General features: G+C 32.0%; 1 protein-coding gene and 1 long non-coding RNA gene across 18 annotated transcripts in view; one reads left to right on the top strand and one right to left on the bottom strand.

Moving 5' to 3' along the window:
• Positions 1–13,311, top strand: part of LOC147826735 (uncharacterized) — a 57,337-nt gene extending 44,026 nt beyond the window's left edge. The window contains exon 3 of the long non-coding RNA XR_015453437.1: positions 11,622–13,311. This is a non-coding gene — a long non-coding RNA (uncharacterized LOC147826735). The remainder of the gene's footprint in view (positions 1–11,621) is intronic.
• Tenm3 (teneurin transmembrane protein 3) overlaps positions 1–16,737 on the bottom strand; it is a 2,554,979-nt gene that overhangs the window by 1,960,920 nt on the left and 577,322 nt on the right. The gene's annotated exons all lie outside the window — the stretch shown is intronic.

Here is a 16,737-nt window from a genome sequence, read left to right as displayed (position 1 = left end):
CCTTCCTATTCAACAGTTATTTTTCTGTGATTTAAACCATCACTGATATTTCTTTATAGAATCTATTTATCCCTTGAATCATCCACATTAACTCAGCACCTCTTTTGTGTCCAGCTCCTCTTTGCTGTTCCTTTCCTTAGTCTACTAAGATGTATTTTCAATATATCAACTAGGCTATCTTTTTGTCCTCTCATTCTCTGCTTTGCTTCATATTAATTACCCCTTCAAATGAACTCTAAGTTTCTTCTAAATATAAATTCAAAAGAAACAATAAACTTCATTTCTGTCTCTCACTTTGTATAGAATACTAAACAAGGTATTGGAAAGGTACTTGGTGTTTACTAAACACCATTCGGTATTTACCATGGTTTATTAAACACCATGGTATTCACTAAATACCATTTTATTGACATAGTGGATTTCAGTGTACAAGAATGTTTGTGTCACAGAAACCAGGTGTTACCTCCAATTGAGAGGCAATTTCCGCTTTGCATCTAAGAGGTTGCTCACTTTTGAGTATACAGTGAATTAACAAATGACGATGGGTATCCCCTTTAGGTTTATTAAAATTGATCGTGCTTATTTTTAATTGTTAGAAATGCACTTAAAGTTGCTAGGTAGTTTTGATTTCAATATATGTTTGGATTTAATTATACGGAATGAAGGTTAAATTATGTGAGGACCCATGCTGGGCTCATCCTTGAAGATTGGCAAGAAGAAATCAACACATTAAAGAAGAGAAGAGATAAGTGGCACTTTTGCCATTTCAATTTAATTCTACTGCTTTCCTAATGTAAATTCACCTAAACACCAAGTACCTTACTAATTATCTAATCACAGCAGGAAAATAATAAATGGAAACTGTACAATTGTATTTAGAATTGTGCTCAGAACTACTTCACACTTGGGTCTTCCTAACGGAATGACAACCAACAATGAGGTTTCAATATTTTATCTTAAGAAAAACAAAACCTTCCAATAAACTCTTTCTCTCTTCATATTTTAAGGTATCTAAATTTTGATTTAGTAAAACTTAGTAACATTTTAGTAGATTTAATGAAAAATTTAGGAAAAATAAGATTTTGTAAAAATTACAGGATTCTAATTTTGTAGGCTATAGTGAAAGATTATTCATTTGTAAAGAAATAATCTTTATATCGTAAGATGTTAAAAAACTGGAAAAAATTCATTTAATAAGCACAAAATTCACCACTTGATGCATGTAAATTTGGGGAAGATTGATGAAGTTAAAATTTCTCAAAGATAGTATTTTAGAAATATTTCATTTGCTTAGTAATACTTATCCAAGAAGAGGAAAGACATTACTTAGGAAAAACCATAAGATATTACTAATTCCCAAAGAGTATTCCTGCTCAATCTTACTTGTTTTTCCATGGACAAATGATTCTCCTGTTATATACTTATACAACACATTTTTGTTTTTATTTTTTCTTAACGACTCTCCTTCTACCCTTGGTCAGAAAAGATTTGTTCATGACAGTTTATGTAAAGAGAAATTTTATGTCTATTTCTTTTTGTCCAGTAATGAAAATGATCCTTGCCATAGTGTGAAATAGTAAATGGCATAAATATATTTAGAATTGCTAAAATTGGCTCTACTATTTTCAAATGAGTTCAACATATTAGGGCTCAATTAACTAACTCCAAAAATTTATAAAAAATAGATTCTAAGATCTTATAGAAATAACAACAAATATTTACACAATAATGGTAATCATTGGCAGCAAAAGATTGGAAATATTCAAATAAAATTTCCTTATAGATTATTATATCTTTGTTATTTACACACATAGCAATCTGAAAATATATAAGAAACTATAGAACAGTGCTAAAACAGTTGAAAATGACTATATGAAATAAAATATATAAATATAGAAAATAAAATTATATCTGCTAGTGATCAGTAAGTCCTACACCATTAACAATAATCATGGTAAAGTTATGGTTGATTGGTTGGTTGGTTGGTTTAACAAAGGAATGACATAATAACCTTGATTTTGGCTGAGTGGTTTTTTTTTGTTTTGTTTTGGTTTTTTGAGACAGGGTCTCACTATGTAATTCAGGCTGGCCTTGAATTCACTATGTAGCCCAGGCTGGTCTCAAATTCACAGCAATTCTCCTGCCTCTGCTTCTCAAATGCTGGGATTACAGGCTTACAACACCATGCCCACCTTTGCCTGAGATTTTAACTTCTAATAAGTTACAGACAATATATTTCAAAAACATAAAAGTCACAAAAATCAATATCCAAAATTATTTTCTCTGGTGTATTAGACTAAAGCTAACAAAACAATTGAAATGAGGTAATGACTAGGTTTTCAATTTATATTAAAAATGAATTAAACAAATAATAAGAAAGAGGCCCAAGATTACAGTGGTTCAGGTAAGCAATATGATTGCATTTTTAACACAAAAGATAAGTCAATAATGATTCAAAAACTGATTTAAGAGTAATATAAGAATAAATAAGTATAAACAGAACTAAAGTTAGTTTTGATTTCAGTAAACAGGTATGAGATTTCTTTATCACAGATGTGATTCAAATATTCATATTTCGCACTTGTAAGTCGAGTTGTGAAATTGTTTCCTTTTCACTTACTAATTTATTTCTTTTTCATTCAATATTATTAAACATTTTTCATTTATAAAATGAAATGTCTTTAAAAGAATACATGTGAAATGTTCTAAATAAACAGGTAAAGATTTCCAGGATAAAGGCAATTAAAATAATAAGGATCCCCAAAACCATGTCACATAGAAAATGAACCCTGAGATATTTTCACTGATTAAAAGAATATCTTTAAAGATAATGCCACACATTTGGAGGGCTACCATAAAAAATTTGTGTTTTATTAAGTAGAAATATGGCTAACAAGTAATGATCACCAAAAAGCAAATAAGGACCCAGAAAAAGAAGTTTTCTAATTATTTTCGATGTTCAGCAGTGCAAGAGGCATCCTTGTAAATATTTGTTTCCAGGGTGGTTGGGGGGATGGGATAAAATAAAATAAAATTTATTAATTTTAAAGAAAATCTGTGTTTCCCAAACCCATGCACATTATAGCAGTTTTCTGAAAGATGAAGTAGAGAGTATTAAACCTAGTTAGGTAAAAGTAAGAGTACAGAATTACTATAGATAGGATTCTAGAAAGCTGTACTTGGGGACACTACATTATAGATAAAATATCACATGTGTTAGAAATCTTGGCTTATTATCAATATAAATTTATCTTTTTTCTCCTGGGACCAATCAGTTTTATTCCCTTTCATTTACAGATTTATTCCCAAGCACCAAGCCTAAGGGTCTTTTTCTTCTAGTTAGTCCTTTCTTCCACCTTCAGAGGAGCTATTTATTCTCTCAGTTCCTTAGAGGAATTTTCTCTCTCAGGGTTTCAACCCTATTTAGCACTAGGCAGAATTGTCTGGAGTTGCCTAAACTCCAACAAAGGCTTGATTCTTCCTTTCCTTTCTCAGAATATTTCTGAGCAACCCATCCGCACTTTAGATATGTGTATCCCACCGTGCTCCTCTGAACTGAGCTTCAATTTTCAGGACATTTTGGGTTTTCCCTTGTCCTTTTTCCTGAATTTGCTTGTGTACATTTTATAGAAATAAGTACTCTAGTCCTTTCAACTCCGTTCAATTTATCCATTGGCTCTAACATTTTTTCTAAACCTCTAAGATTCTTTCTAATACACTGTTTCACCCTTCCTTTAGCATCAACCTTCAAAGCCATCCATTTCTGATCAAAGTTTTCTGTTTGTCTTTTAGAAGAATAATAAATACAGCCTTTCCATCGATAATTTTACAAGTATGGAGTCATGTTAAAAATAAGTGAAAATGTCATTAAAATTTTTAAAGATCGATGATTGAAAAAACAAGGTTAAAATTAATAGTTATGTTTAAATTATAATGACAGAAAATAGAAAACTATGTCATTATAGAGAGTAGTATAAATACGTAGGGAGACAATAAGATAAAAATCTAGATAGAATAAAAATGAATACTACAGATAAGTTAATAGAAAAAATAGTTGGAAACAAATAAAATGGAAAGACTTGGGTGAAGATATCTTTAAAGTGGGAGGAAGAAATGGTGTTTTTTGATACAGAATAGAAGACTTAAGAGGAACAGAGAAAGGATGATCTTATAACCTCACAAATGTGTAATAAAATTAATATATTGTCTTTTCTGTACTGTGAGTATTTAATATACTACAAATGAGACATGTAAACACACAAACACACACACACACGTGCACGAATTCATAGTATATTCTGGGATGAACAATGCCATTACCAACAAAGGACATCTTTATATTGTATTACTAAAATTAATGACTAAGCTGAATAACTGCTTGCATGTTACTGATTTGCTAACAACCACAACTTCATTTCTGACATTTACAATTTTGATGTCTGAAGTTTCATAGTATTTGCAAATATAATGGCAATGTAAAACATTTCCGCTTTATGTTACACATAGACAAACTAGTATTAGTAATTTTGAACCTTATTTTTTTGTTTTTTTCCTTAAGGACACATTTTATTGTGTGTGTGTGTGTGTGTTTGTTTGTTTTTTTAAGGAACAGGAATGCTTTCTAAAGCTAAACTTTGTTACAAAGTTTCTTGAAAATAAATTAGTACTCTTTTCTAAAATATTATTTCCTCTCTTGAGTTTTTCTTTGCCATTGTAATAGATATATCCCTTTTTATACAGATAAGGAAAGTGAGGCTGTAGAGGAGCTACAGCTTAATAATGAATGCACTACTAGGAAACATAATCAGCATTTATATAAAAGTATAATTCTGGTACTCTGTGAGGCTGAGGCAGAAAGATTGCTAGTTTGTGTTTAGCTTGGACAATATAACAACACATTCAGCTATTTGATCTTTGACAAAGGGGTCAAAAGCATACATTGTAGGAAAGACAGCCTATTCAACAAGTGGTGTTGGGAAAATTGGGTAACTGTTTGCAAAAGATTGATACTGTACTCGTATCTCTTACCCTGTACTAAATTATAATTAAAATGGATCAAAGATCTAAGCATTAAACCAGAAATATTAAGCCTACCAGAAAATAAATTAGGTAAAACACTTGCAGCCATAGCTGTAGGCAAATATTTTCTAAACAGAATCAAAATTGTACAAGAAATAACAGCAAGAATCAACAAATAGAATCATATCAGACTAACAAACTTCTGTACAGCAAAAGAATCAATTAGGAGAGTGAATAGACAACCTGCAGAATGAGAAAAAAATTCTGCCAGCTACTCCTCAGAGGACTAATATCTAGAACATATAAAGAAATCAAAAAATTAGACCACCTAAAAATAAAGACTGTCAGGAAATGGGCAAGTGAAATAAACAGATATTTCACAGAGGAAGAAGTACAAATGCCCAACAAAAATATGAAAAAAATGTTTGCTATCTCTTGTCATTAAAGAGATGCAAACTAAAACAATTCTAAGATTCCATCTTACTCCAGAAAGCATGGGAATCATCAAGAAATCAAAACAAACAAACAAAAAAACCAAAGAACAAATGCTGGTGCAGTTGTGATGAAAAAGGAACCCTCCAACATTGTTGGTGAAAATGTAAACTAGTACAACCATTATGAAAAATCCCTATGGAGATTTCTCAAAAAATTAAACTTAGAAACTCCATATGACCTAGTTATGCCCATTCCAGGCATCTTCCCAAAGATCTTAAGACATAGAACTGCAGTGATACATGCATACCAGTGTTCACAGCAGCATAATTCATAGCAGCTGAATCCTGAAAGCAGACTGTATTCCCATCAACAAACAACTGAATAAAGAAAATGTAGTACATCTATATATAATGGAATACTACTTGTCTATAAAGAAGGACAAATTCGGACATTTGTAGGAAAATGGATATACCTGGGAAATATAATGTTGAGTGAAATAATTTAGACACACAAGTTTGAACATCATATAATAACTCTCATTTGAGTATGCCAAAGTACAAACTAAGAGAAAAATAGGAAAGATAGAAGGTGAAAAGGGGATGGATCTCTTGCAGATGGGAAAGAGTCTTGGGGACCAAAGGTGAAGGGTGGGTAGGAAGTCATGGAGAAATAGGTAGAGTGACGATATGCCAGGTACAGTATCCTACTAACCTCAAGGCATGTGAACTTTATATGTCTTAAACATGAACTAAAGACTAATGAAACCAACAAAAATGAAAAGGAGGAGGATGAATTAGAGGAGGAGAGGCGAGGAGGAAGGAAGGGAATTTTAAAAAAAGAAGCAAATTTTATTATGTACTTGCACCAACTCCCCAAGATGATTTTAAAGTGCATGCACTGCAAACACATATTTATAAATAAAAAAGTAATAATAAAAAAGAAAAAATTAAAAAGATTGGGGATGTAGTTCAGTGGAAAGGCTCTGGTTTAAATTTCCAGTACTGCCAAATAAAAAAGGCTAATCCTATTAGTTCTCTGTTAGTAAATTACAAAATTATTTTAGAACTTAACATTTTAAAATAACAAACATTTATTATCTTATGGTTTTTGTGAGTTCAGGAATCTCTGTATGAATTAGCCAAGTGCCTCTGGCTTAGCGTTTCTCAAAAGACTGCAATCAAGTTGTTGGCTGGGGATGCAATCATCTCAAGGCTGACATGGGACAATTCACTATCAAGCTCACTCGCGTAGCTGTTGGCAAGGCTTAGGTTCTCACTGGCTGTTCGCCATACACATTATTTTCTTTCCACATAGGATTATTCTAAGGGCTTCTCACAGCATGACAGCTTGCTTTCCTCAGCAAGCAAGCAAGAGAGCAACAGAATGAGTGGGATGAATGCCTGAGACTTCTTAAAACCTGTTCTTAAAAATTATATCCCATATTGTCTGCCACATTGTATTTACTAAAGGAAAAATACTTAATCCAGGCCTGATTCAAGAGAAAAGATTATCCAAGTGTGTGAATATCAAGGGGAAAGATCATTAGGGACCACTTTAGAAACATTCCCAAACTAAATATTTTTCTTTGTGGGACACATATTTTAGGGTTTTTTTCTCAATGGAAAAAAATATGGAATTATTCATACAAAAATATTGGTTTTATTTTATATTTACTGGTTAAATGTAACTAGTGAAAATTCAAGATTTCATTTGAATATAGCTACATGTTTAAATTCATTTTTATTGATTACTATATTAGAAATATATGTGTAAATACCCCTGGGTAACTTTAGGTACAATATATAAGGTCATTGAGGAATAAGAGAACTATAAAAAAATCTGGATGATAAATAAATGCCATATTAGAAATTACACCAGAGATCTGTGAAAATAATGAACACTAATGAACTAAAATTCAGGGAGGGAAACATTTATGTAGTGAGGGAAACATCTTAGTGATTCTTGTTCCCCTCTCAGAGGCATGTGCCATTTTTGGGTGAAGGGAAATCTGTGCACTCAGAAGAAATTTAATATAAAGAGAAATCACAAAAAAACTTTTGTCTGTCACAGGACTATCACAATAGGAATACAAGAATAATGTGACAAGTTGAAAACTTGAAGAAACTCCAATGTATGACCAGTGCTCATGGAATTGGAAATTAGGTAAAAGTTGGCACTGCATACTAACTGTAGAGATGGTATGAAAGCTTCAAAATTACACACACACACACAAAATCTTCTCTTGTCCTGTGATGCTTAGGAAGTAAAGACTTGCTAAGAAAGGCAAATAAGGACCTGTGTTAAGTATAATAGTATACAGTCTTCCTTTCAAATAAGTGAGAGTTCTCAAACTATATGAAAATAAAAGATAAGGAAAAAGCCTAGAGGAGTGATGACAAAGCTTTTAGAGCTTTCAATGATACAGACAGCCCACTGTGACACACATGCCGTAGGTTCTCCAATGCTGGCCTAGAGCATCTGAAAAAAAGAGCTGAATCTCTCACAATGTTTAAAGTAAGGAAAGAATAATCACATTATTCAATTGAAGTTTAGCCATTAGTTAAAGAAAACAGAGCACAAGTTTTAAAATAAATCAAAAGACTTGAAAATTTCAATGGAGAATTGAATTAAAATTTAGAATAGGAATACAATGGATAGTCTAGAAATGAAAATATGATATCTGATTTTATGCATCCACTGAGTCTAATGTAATATTCAATACAGAAAAGAAAGACATAATGAACTTCTATTAGTAGGATTTCTGTTGCTATAGGAAACTACCCAAGACTAGGTACTTTTAAAAGAAGAGATGTTTATCTAGTTCACATTTGCAGAGGCAAACGCTCAAGATCAGTTGGTCTCATTAGGTTAGTTATAAAATGAGAGCTTTAAGGTAAATGGGATCACAATGGCAGGAGCATGTAATCACTCAGCAAGACTAGTAGCCAGAGAGACTCTGGGACCAGACTTTCTCTTTTTAATGGCATAGTCTCACAGGAACTAACTGGATCCAACAAGAACTACATTCATCCTTTCCAAAAGCAGGACTTAACCACTTTCTACTATGACCCAACTCATAAAATTTCCTTAACCTCTGAAAAGTAACAAACATTGGACCAAGCATCAATCAGCCTTTGGAGAACATACTCACCCCACATCCAAATTTAGCATTATGAATGCTGGGTAAAAAATCTATCAAAATACCCAAACAAATGTACACGGGGTTAGGAAAGATTGAAAAAATACTATGTAAGAGACCTGTAGGGAAAAATCCCAAGATATGTAAAATTCCTATAATTTAATTAATAAAGATAAAAAATAATGAGTTAGAAGCAAACATTAAGAACCTATTGATTAAGCATTTTGAAAAACTGAAGAAAGTCATTATTTTGTAGATTTATATGTTTAATGAACCTTAATTAGCAAAAATGCACAAGTATACCCACATACACACACATACGCACAAAGACCTTAATCAACAAAGAATGTGCTGATATTCAGAACAAAGAAAAAAGCTGTAAAAGAAGCCAGAAAATATCACACATTCCTATCAAAGGTATAATAATAATAAAACTAATAGCCGATATCATTATGCAAGCCAGAAAACAATTAAATGTCATCTTTAAGATGATGACAAAAATGTGACTAGTAGTTAAAGTTCTATACTTATGCATAGTAGCCTTAAAAAGTGAAGGTGAAAGAGAAATGGTTGGTTCTAAATAGCTCCAAAAGAATGTATTTCTTGCTGACCTATTTTAAAAGAGAAAACTTAAATTCTTAGACAGAAATAGTAAGAAAACAATGATAAAAAGTAAAAGACAGAAGAACACTAAAATAGAAAATACATAACTAAGAATAGATGGATATTAGCTGTGTATTGAAATAATTATATTTTATAAAGCTAATTTATATGTAGACTTAAAATATATGATAATCCATACAAACAAGAGTCTTGAAGTTAGTTTCTAAAGTTCAAGCTGTATGAGATATTGATAAAATATTTACTTAGAAAGTAATATGTAAATTATGAATGTCAAAAATGCTAAGGTAATCACTGAAATTATAGGAAAAGAATATATAATTACTTTAATATAAGGTAAACCATAAAATAAATAAATGTGCAATTAAGCTAAAACATATCAAAAAAAGAAATGAAAATAAGCATGCAAAAAGGTCAAATATATTCCTATGAGTAAAATTTCATATAGAAATACAATTACATCAACGTAATTAAATGGAAAGAATATGAATGGAATATTTCAAGGAGACTAAGATTATTAGATTAAACTAAAGGCTACACACAAACCTTTTATTCAAATAAAAGGTGAAGATGTAAAAGGTTGAAACCAGTACCATAAAACACTAATCTAAAGTTACCATAGCAATGTGAACACTAGATTAAGGAAATTTAAGAAGAAGAAACATTACTAAAGAGAGACTTTCATAATGAATAATGAGAATATGCCTGATTATGAGTTTTTGTACCTAAACATATAGATTCAAAATAAATAAAGCAAATACTGATTAATAGAGATAAAAGGAGACATAGATAAATCCAAAAAGTGGTAGATTTTTTCAGAATCTATCAATAAATATCAGAACGTACATACAAAAATATTTAATTATATTAAAATATTTGAACAACAAAATTAACAAATGATTCATTAAAATAATTTGAATAGTTAACGTAACAAGGACAGATTTCACATTTATTTCAAGGATACATAGAACAGTTATAAAGATTGTTCAGATGATTGCATATATAGGAAAATCACAACAAAGTTCAAGATTGACATTAATCAGAACACATTCTCTGACTACAAAGAAAAGTTTCAAAAATATCAAATTTAAATGATAACTAGAAAAATCCACTTTGTAAAATTTAAGCATTAAATGTCTAAGTCAGAGATAGTGAACTTTTTAGAGATGGAGTGCCCAAACTGTAACCCCATTTATTTATCACAAAGTGCCAACACTGCAATTAAACCTAAATACTGAGGTTTTATTTTAGAAAAAAACAACTCATCCATTACCATCTTTTGTCTTCAAAGAAAAAGAAATAATATGCATACCATAGGTTCTCCACCACTGATCTAAATAGTGCATAATTCAAATTAAGAATATTAAAATATCTCAACCTAAATGTCATGTAATAATAATTTTATAAGATAAAACATTCATTTCTGGAAAAGATTTAATTATAAATGCTTATATTAGAAGAAAGATTTAAAATAGTCTACACATTCTCCTTAACTAAAAATAGGCAAAAGAAAATAATAAATGGGAAAGTTCATTGATATGCAAAGATAATATATTCCTAATCAAAATACTAATAGCATTCTTCAATGAACTAGAAAAATCAATCCTAAAATTAATATGAAGAGTGACCCCAAAATACCAAAAGCAATCCTGGGCAACAAGAGCAAAGCAGGAGACACAATCCCAGACGTGAAATTATACTGTAAAGCTATATAGATGAAACAACATGATATTGGCACAAAAACAAACACATGGTTGATTGGAAAAAAATAGAGGCTGGAGAAACAACTCCAGACACATTTTTCTATCTGATCTTGACAAAGGGGACAACAACACACCCTAAAGGAAAGACAGTCTATTTAACAAATGGTGCTGGGAAAACTGGCTATTCTAGCTGGCTAGAGCCATATTACTCACTATATACCAAAATAAAATCAAAATAGATGAGAGATCCAAATGGTGAAACAGAAATAACACTATCTTCTGGAAGACAAAATAAGAAAAACTCTTGAAGACATAGAGGCAGGAAGGACTTTCTGAACAGAAACCAAAATGCACAAGAAATAGTACCCAGAAGCTACAAACAGGATCATAACAAATTAAACAGTTTCTGCACAGCAGAAGCATCCAACAGAGTGAAGAGACAATCTACAGAATGGAAAAAAAAAATGCCAGCTATCCCTTGGACCTGGAGTGATAGACAGAATATATAAAGGACTCCAAAAATGCTTAGATCCTGAAAAGCACACGCCCAAATAAAAAAAATAAGCATCTGAAATGAATAGACATGTCTCAGATGAGTAAGTACAAACAGGCAATAAATGCATGAAAAAATGTTCAACATCATTGGCCATTTGAAAAATGCAAATTAAAACAACACTGAGATTTTTTTTTTTATCTCACTCCAGAAAGACTGACTACCATCAAGAAATCAACCAATAACAAATGCTGCAGAGGCTGAGGGAGGAAAGGAATCCTTCTTCACTGTTGGTGGGAGTGTAAACTGGTACAACCCCCATGGAAATCATCATGGAGATTACTGAAAAAACTAAATGTAGAAATTCCATTTTATCCAGTTATTCCCTTTCTAGATATCTTTGTGAAAGCATTAAAGGCATCATATCCCATTGATACATGAATATCCATGTTTATCACAGCACAATTCATAATAGTTAAATATTGGAAGCAGTCTATATACTCATCAACAGATGAATTATAAAGAAAATGTGGTATTATACACAATAGAGTACTACTTTGCCATAAAGGAGGATAAACTTGAGTCATTAAAAGGAAGATGGATACACTTGAGACCATATGTTAAGTAAAGAAATCAGACACACAAGCTTAAATATTGCATGGTTTCTCTTATATAAGAAACTAAGCTTATAAATAAAGTGTAAAATAAAAGATAGACAAGAGGAAAAGAGAAAGAGAAAAAAATTGTAATCCAGCATGAACAATGTATCCAAAGTATTCCTTGATTTAGTACAGTTGCTTTATGTGTTTTATAGGTTGTTGGCTTGTTAGTCTGGCTGTTAATCTGAATGTATAATAATTAACTTTATGAGGACTTATAAGATAAATAAATGAATCTGATGCTGGCAGTAAAGGGGGAGTGAGGGGAAGGGAAAATAAATTGAGATGTGTTATGTACATGTACCAATTTCCCACAATGAACGTAATCATTATGAAGTACAAACATGCACAAAGAAAAAAAATTTTAATTAAAAAAAAACAAATGCTGACAGGAATAATGGTGCATGCATGTAATTCTTGCACTCAGAAGGGCTGCCTCATGGCAGGAGGATTGCCATGAGATGGAAGCCAACCTGGGCTGCACAGTGAGTTCAAGACCAGCTTGAAGTACACAGTAAGACCCTCTCTCAAAAAAGCAAAAACAAAGAAACAAAACAAATGCTGGTAAGGTTGTAGGGAAAAAATAATCTTTTTATATTGTTGGTGGAAATGTAAACTTGTACAACAATTATAAAAATTAGTATGGCAATTCCTCAAAACATTTATTTTAAATATTTACTACAGGTCATAATTGGTTTTCTTTTCTTATTGGCAAACTTTCAATTTATTTGAGCTAAGAAAAATTAAAAATGAAGGGTAAGGGAAAAACTAGATCTGCAGAGCAACCTTGGACTGAGTAAAACTGGGGAAAAAAATAAAACACCAAAGAAAAGTGCACCTTGGGGCACAGAGTGGGCTATCATGAAACAAGGCATGATAGTGACTGTTTAATGGCATGCTGTCTTTTATTCATTGCATGCATGAGGAATTCTCATGAGAAGTCTACACATGGGGTCCTGAGAATCACTTGTGCCTGTGTCCTGCGATCTGCTCATGCCTCTCTTCCCAACCAGACTAAGCCACGCCCTATGTTCCTATCTCATTTCCCCTGGAGAGACACAAATCCCCACTATTCTTTATGGGTTGCTGAGGGAGTGAAGGTCTCTGTCTTCTATGGCTTCTTCTGGGTGAAAGGAGCTGTAGTACCTACGTACTGGCGATTATGTGCTCTCCAACTACCTTGGGGTGCTGTTGCTCACTGGCTTACACTTCCTGTAGAGGAAACTATATGTCAGAGAGATATGCCCGATAAATTATCAAGAGTCTGAGAGCCATGGCCTTAGCCTTATCTATGAGAGCCTTAGCCATGGCTCCCAGACTCTTGATAATTTAGTGGACATATCTCTCTGACATACATTCTCTCCAAGTTTTTATGAGCACTTGGTCTTCAGGGTGAGCCCTAGGTAGTCCCACTGGGAAAAGTGTTGGCAAGACTTTGTTCCTATACTTTTGGATAGCCTGTTGTACTTGGCCCAGATTAATAAAATGATGTAAGAGTCTCATGATGTCTGGGTCTACTGTCATATTAGAGGATAGGAATGATCTCCCACATAACATCTCAAACAAGATCAAACAGCCCTGTTTTGTACATGTTTCAAACCCTCAATAATGTTATTGGTAGTAATCAGAACTGTAATATAGGTCATTGATCAGCCCGCTGCAGACAGGCAGGTCTGTGGACGCCATCCCGAGGTCGCCGGTTGCACTGAAAACACCGAATCAGCCCGCTGCAGACAGGCAGGTCTGCAGACCTGGTCCTGAGGTCACCAGTCACAAAGCCAGGATTCAGATGTCTCTTGGCAAAATTTTGCCAGAGATTGGTTTAGGGTCTCGTTGGCTCTTCTTTTTAAAAATAATTTTATTGGTACACTTTGGATATACATGATGATCACATTCATCATAGGACATTTGCACCTGTGTATAACATACCTTGATTCTTTTTTCCCCATTTTCCTCCCCCCTTTCAACTTTTCTTCCTCTCCTTATCAACAAAAGCTATGTAGAATTTTTTAAAAGTTAAGTTGAAAAAAAGATGTAAAATATCTTAATTTATAGTGATTTGGATCTAGAAAATTTCACAAAATCTACAAGTAATTAGAAGTAATCAACAAACTTAGAAAGGCAAAAGGATATAAAAAGATATAAAGAAAAGAGTCAATTACTCACATGCCTAGTCATTAAACATTAAATCACTAACTAAAGAGAATATATGAACTTACATTAAGATAAAAATATCAGGTATCTAGTAATAAATCAAATAGAAGATATTCAAGTTCTCTACATAGCAAGTATAAAACACTGTAGTTTAACAGAACTAAATAAATCAGAAAGTTATCTCACATCATTGGGATTCTCAACTGTGTAAAGATGATAGTTCTTCATGCTAATATTCAAACGAAACCTGTCGAAATGCCAGTTTTGTTTTGTTTTCTAGGAAATTGAAGAACTGATCTAAAATTCATGGTTAAGAAACAAGAAAAGTCATGACAAGTTTGGAGAAAAATAAAGCTGAGTATATATACTACTAGCAATCAAGATCTTATATAAGTCTGCATAGTTGAGACATGTATATTCATCATCCAAAAAGAGATCCTAAAATCAAATCACAGATATATGATCATTTGATTTACAATAAAGATGACACTTTAATGTAGTAAAGACAGGATGACATTTTCAGTAAATGATGGTAGAACACTTGAATGGCTACAAGTAGCAAAGCAAATGATTCCAGAAAGACTGTACATTTAAATGTTCTAAGCAAAATAATAGATATTTAAATATTAAATGATAAATAGTCTCAAAGTATATGAGAATATATATGTGAGTCTGGCATAGCCAAACATTTCTGAAGGTAGAAATCATTAAAAAAAAAATCTAACAATAAAAGGAAAATAAATAATAATCTGACTATAATTGTTAACTTTTTTTTTTTGGTACCAGGGATCAAACTCAGGACCTTGTGCTTGTGTGGCAGGTGCTGGAACCAATGAGCTAAATCCCCGGCCCTATTGTTAACTTTGATTATAAACAATCAATTGGGAACATACAATTTTACTCACATACAGAATAGAGAAGAAAATCATATAAATAAATAAGAACAAGACATATAACTTAATTGGTAAATGAGCATACTACTTGAAGTAGTAACACTTCACAGAAGAGCATATGGAAATGGCCATTAAACATATGAAAATAGTTCCATTTAATGAAATATTCAAGAAAAAAAACATGAGCTGCCACCAAACATCGGAAGAGTCAAATTTAAAGGGATAAAAAATGGCAGGGTTTATTAATGATATGCAAGCACTTTGAACTTCAAACAGCTTTGCTGTAGGTATGAAGCAGTGGAATTATTTTGGAAAGCTCTGTGCATCACTCCTTAGGCTGATCCCAAGAATATTACAAGATAATATTAATGTACACTTAATAGATATAGCCAACAGAAGGCACGTGCTCACTAAATGTTATGTACTAGGATGCTAATAACAACACTGTGTGCAATAGCCACATACTGAAAACTCTCCAAAAGTCCTTAACAATAAAAAAGTGGGTGTGTCTCACAAAAAAGAGGATGAATGATGAAATCTAATCAAATACAATTGAATAATTCCATTTATAAAACATACCAAAACAGATGAAACAAGCCAGGGTATAAGAAATTAGGACTGGGCACTCTTCCTTGGAGACACTAATGCAATAAAGTATTCCATAAAATCCAACTATTCCAAAGAAAATATCAGCTAAGTGGAGCACAAAAGGCCTTTGGGGGCACTGTACCGTTGTATTCTTGATATGGAGACTGGTTACATGAATGAATTCTGTTTGTGAGTGTGCAAAATCCTTTGATATGTTTATACCCTCAGGACAGAAATTCAAGACAGGTATTAATAAAATACAGGCTGCAGGTGATATGTTTTAGTTGAAAATTTAAAATAATGGACATACAACACAAAATTAATGCGCTGTCATTATCTATTAGATTCAAAGATATAGTGTATGAAGGGGTACTGAGATGGCAGGTGGCTCTTTTCTTTGATCCACAATAGTATTTAGGAAAGTAAATGGAAGGTCTGAAACGAAAAATGATTTTAATTATGTAATAGTTAAAATGAAAATTTTAGTTTCCAATTTTACGGAAAAAAATTTACAAAAATAAAAACAAAAAGTCAATACTAATTAATTTCTTCTTAAAATAATGGTGGAATTTCAATGAACATCAAATCATTAATAAAAATATATGCAAGATTCACATGAATAGTACATTAATTTATTAAAATTGGTGCTAACATCAAATAAATTCACAAAGTTGCATATTTTAAATGCATTATTACCCAAGTATATTTTGTAAACATGAAATAATTTTCATCATTTAAAGGCACTTTTATATATTAACTGTCATGCATCTCAAAACACAAGATTAATGTGCTGGTTCTAAAAGAGTGACCTTCTTCATAGCAAGTTATGTTATATTTTTATAAATATTTAGAAAAAATCAGCGTGTTGTAAATTGGCATAATATATCTACAACTTACCTTGTATTTCAAATACTATAAAAAGATAAAAAAGATAAGGCTTACATTAATTTAAATCCTCCATTGAATTTTTCATGTATTATGCTATGTTGCCTTATGGTTATTTTCTGGGGCTTCATTGCCAGTTTCTCCAATA

Source organism: Heterocephalus glaber, unplaced genomic scaffold, assembly GCF_053883595.1.
Source record: "Heterocephalus glaber isolate CG9 unplaced genomic scaffold, H.glaber_assembly_v1.0 deba00001461, whole genome shotgun sequence".
In the NCBI taxonomy this organism is placed as follows: Eukaryota; Metazoa; Chordata; class Mammalia; order Rodentia; family Bathyergidae; genus Heterocephalus; species Heterocephalus glaber.
This window is presented reverse-complemented; position numbering and strand designations above follow the sequence as displayed.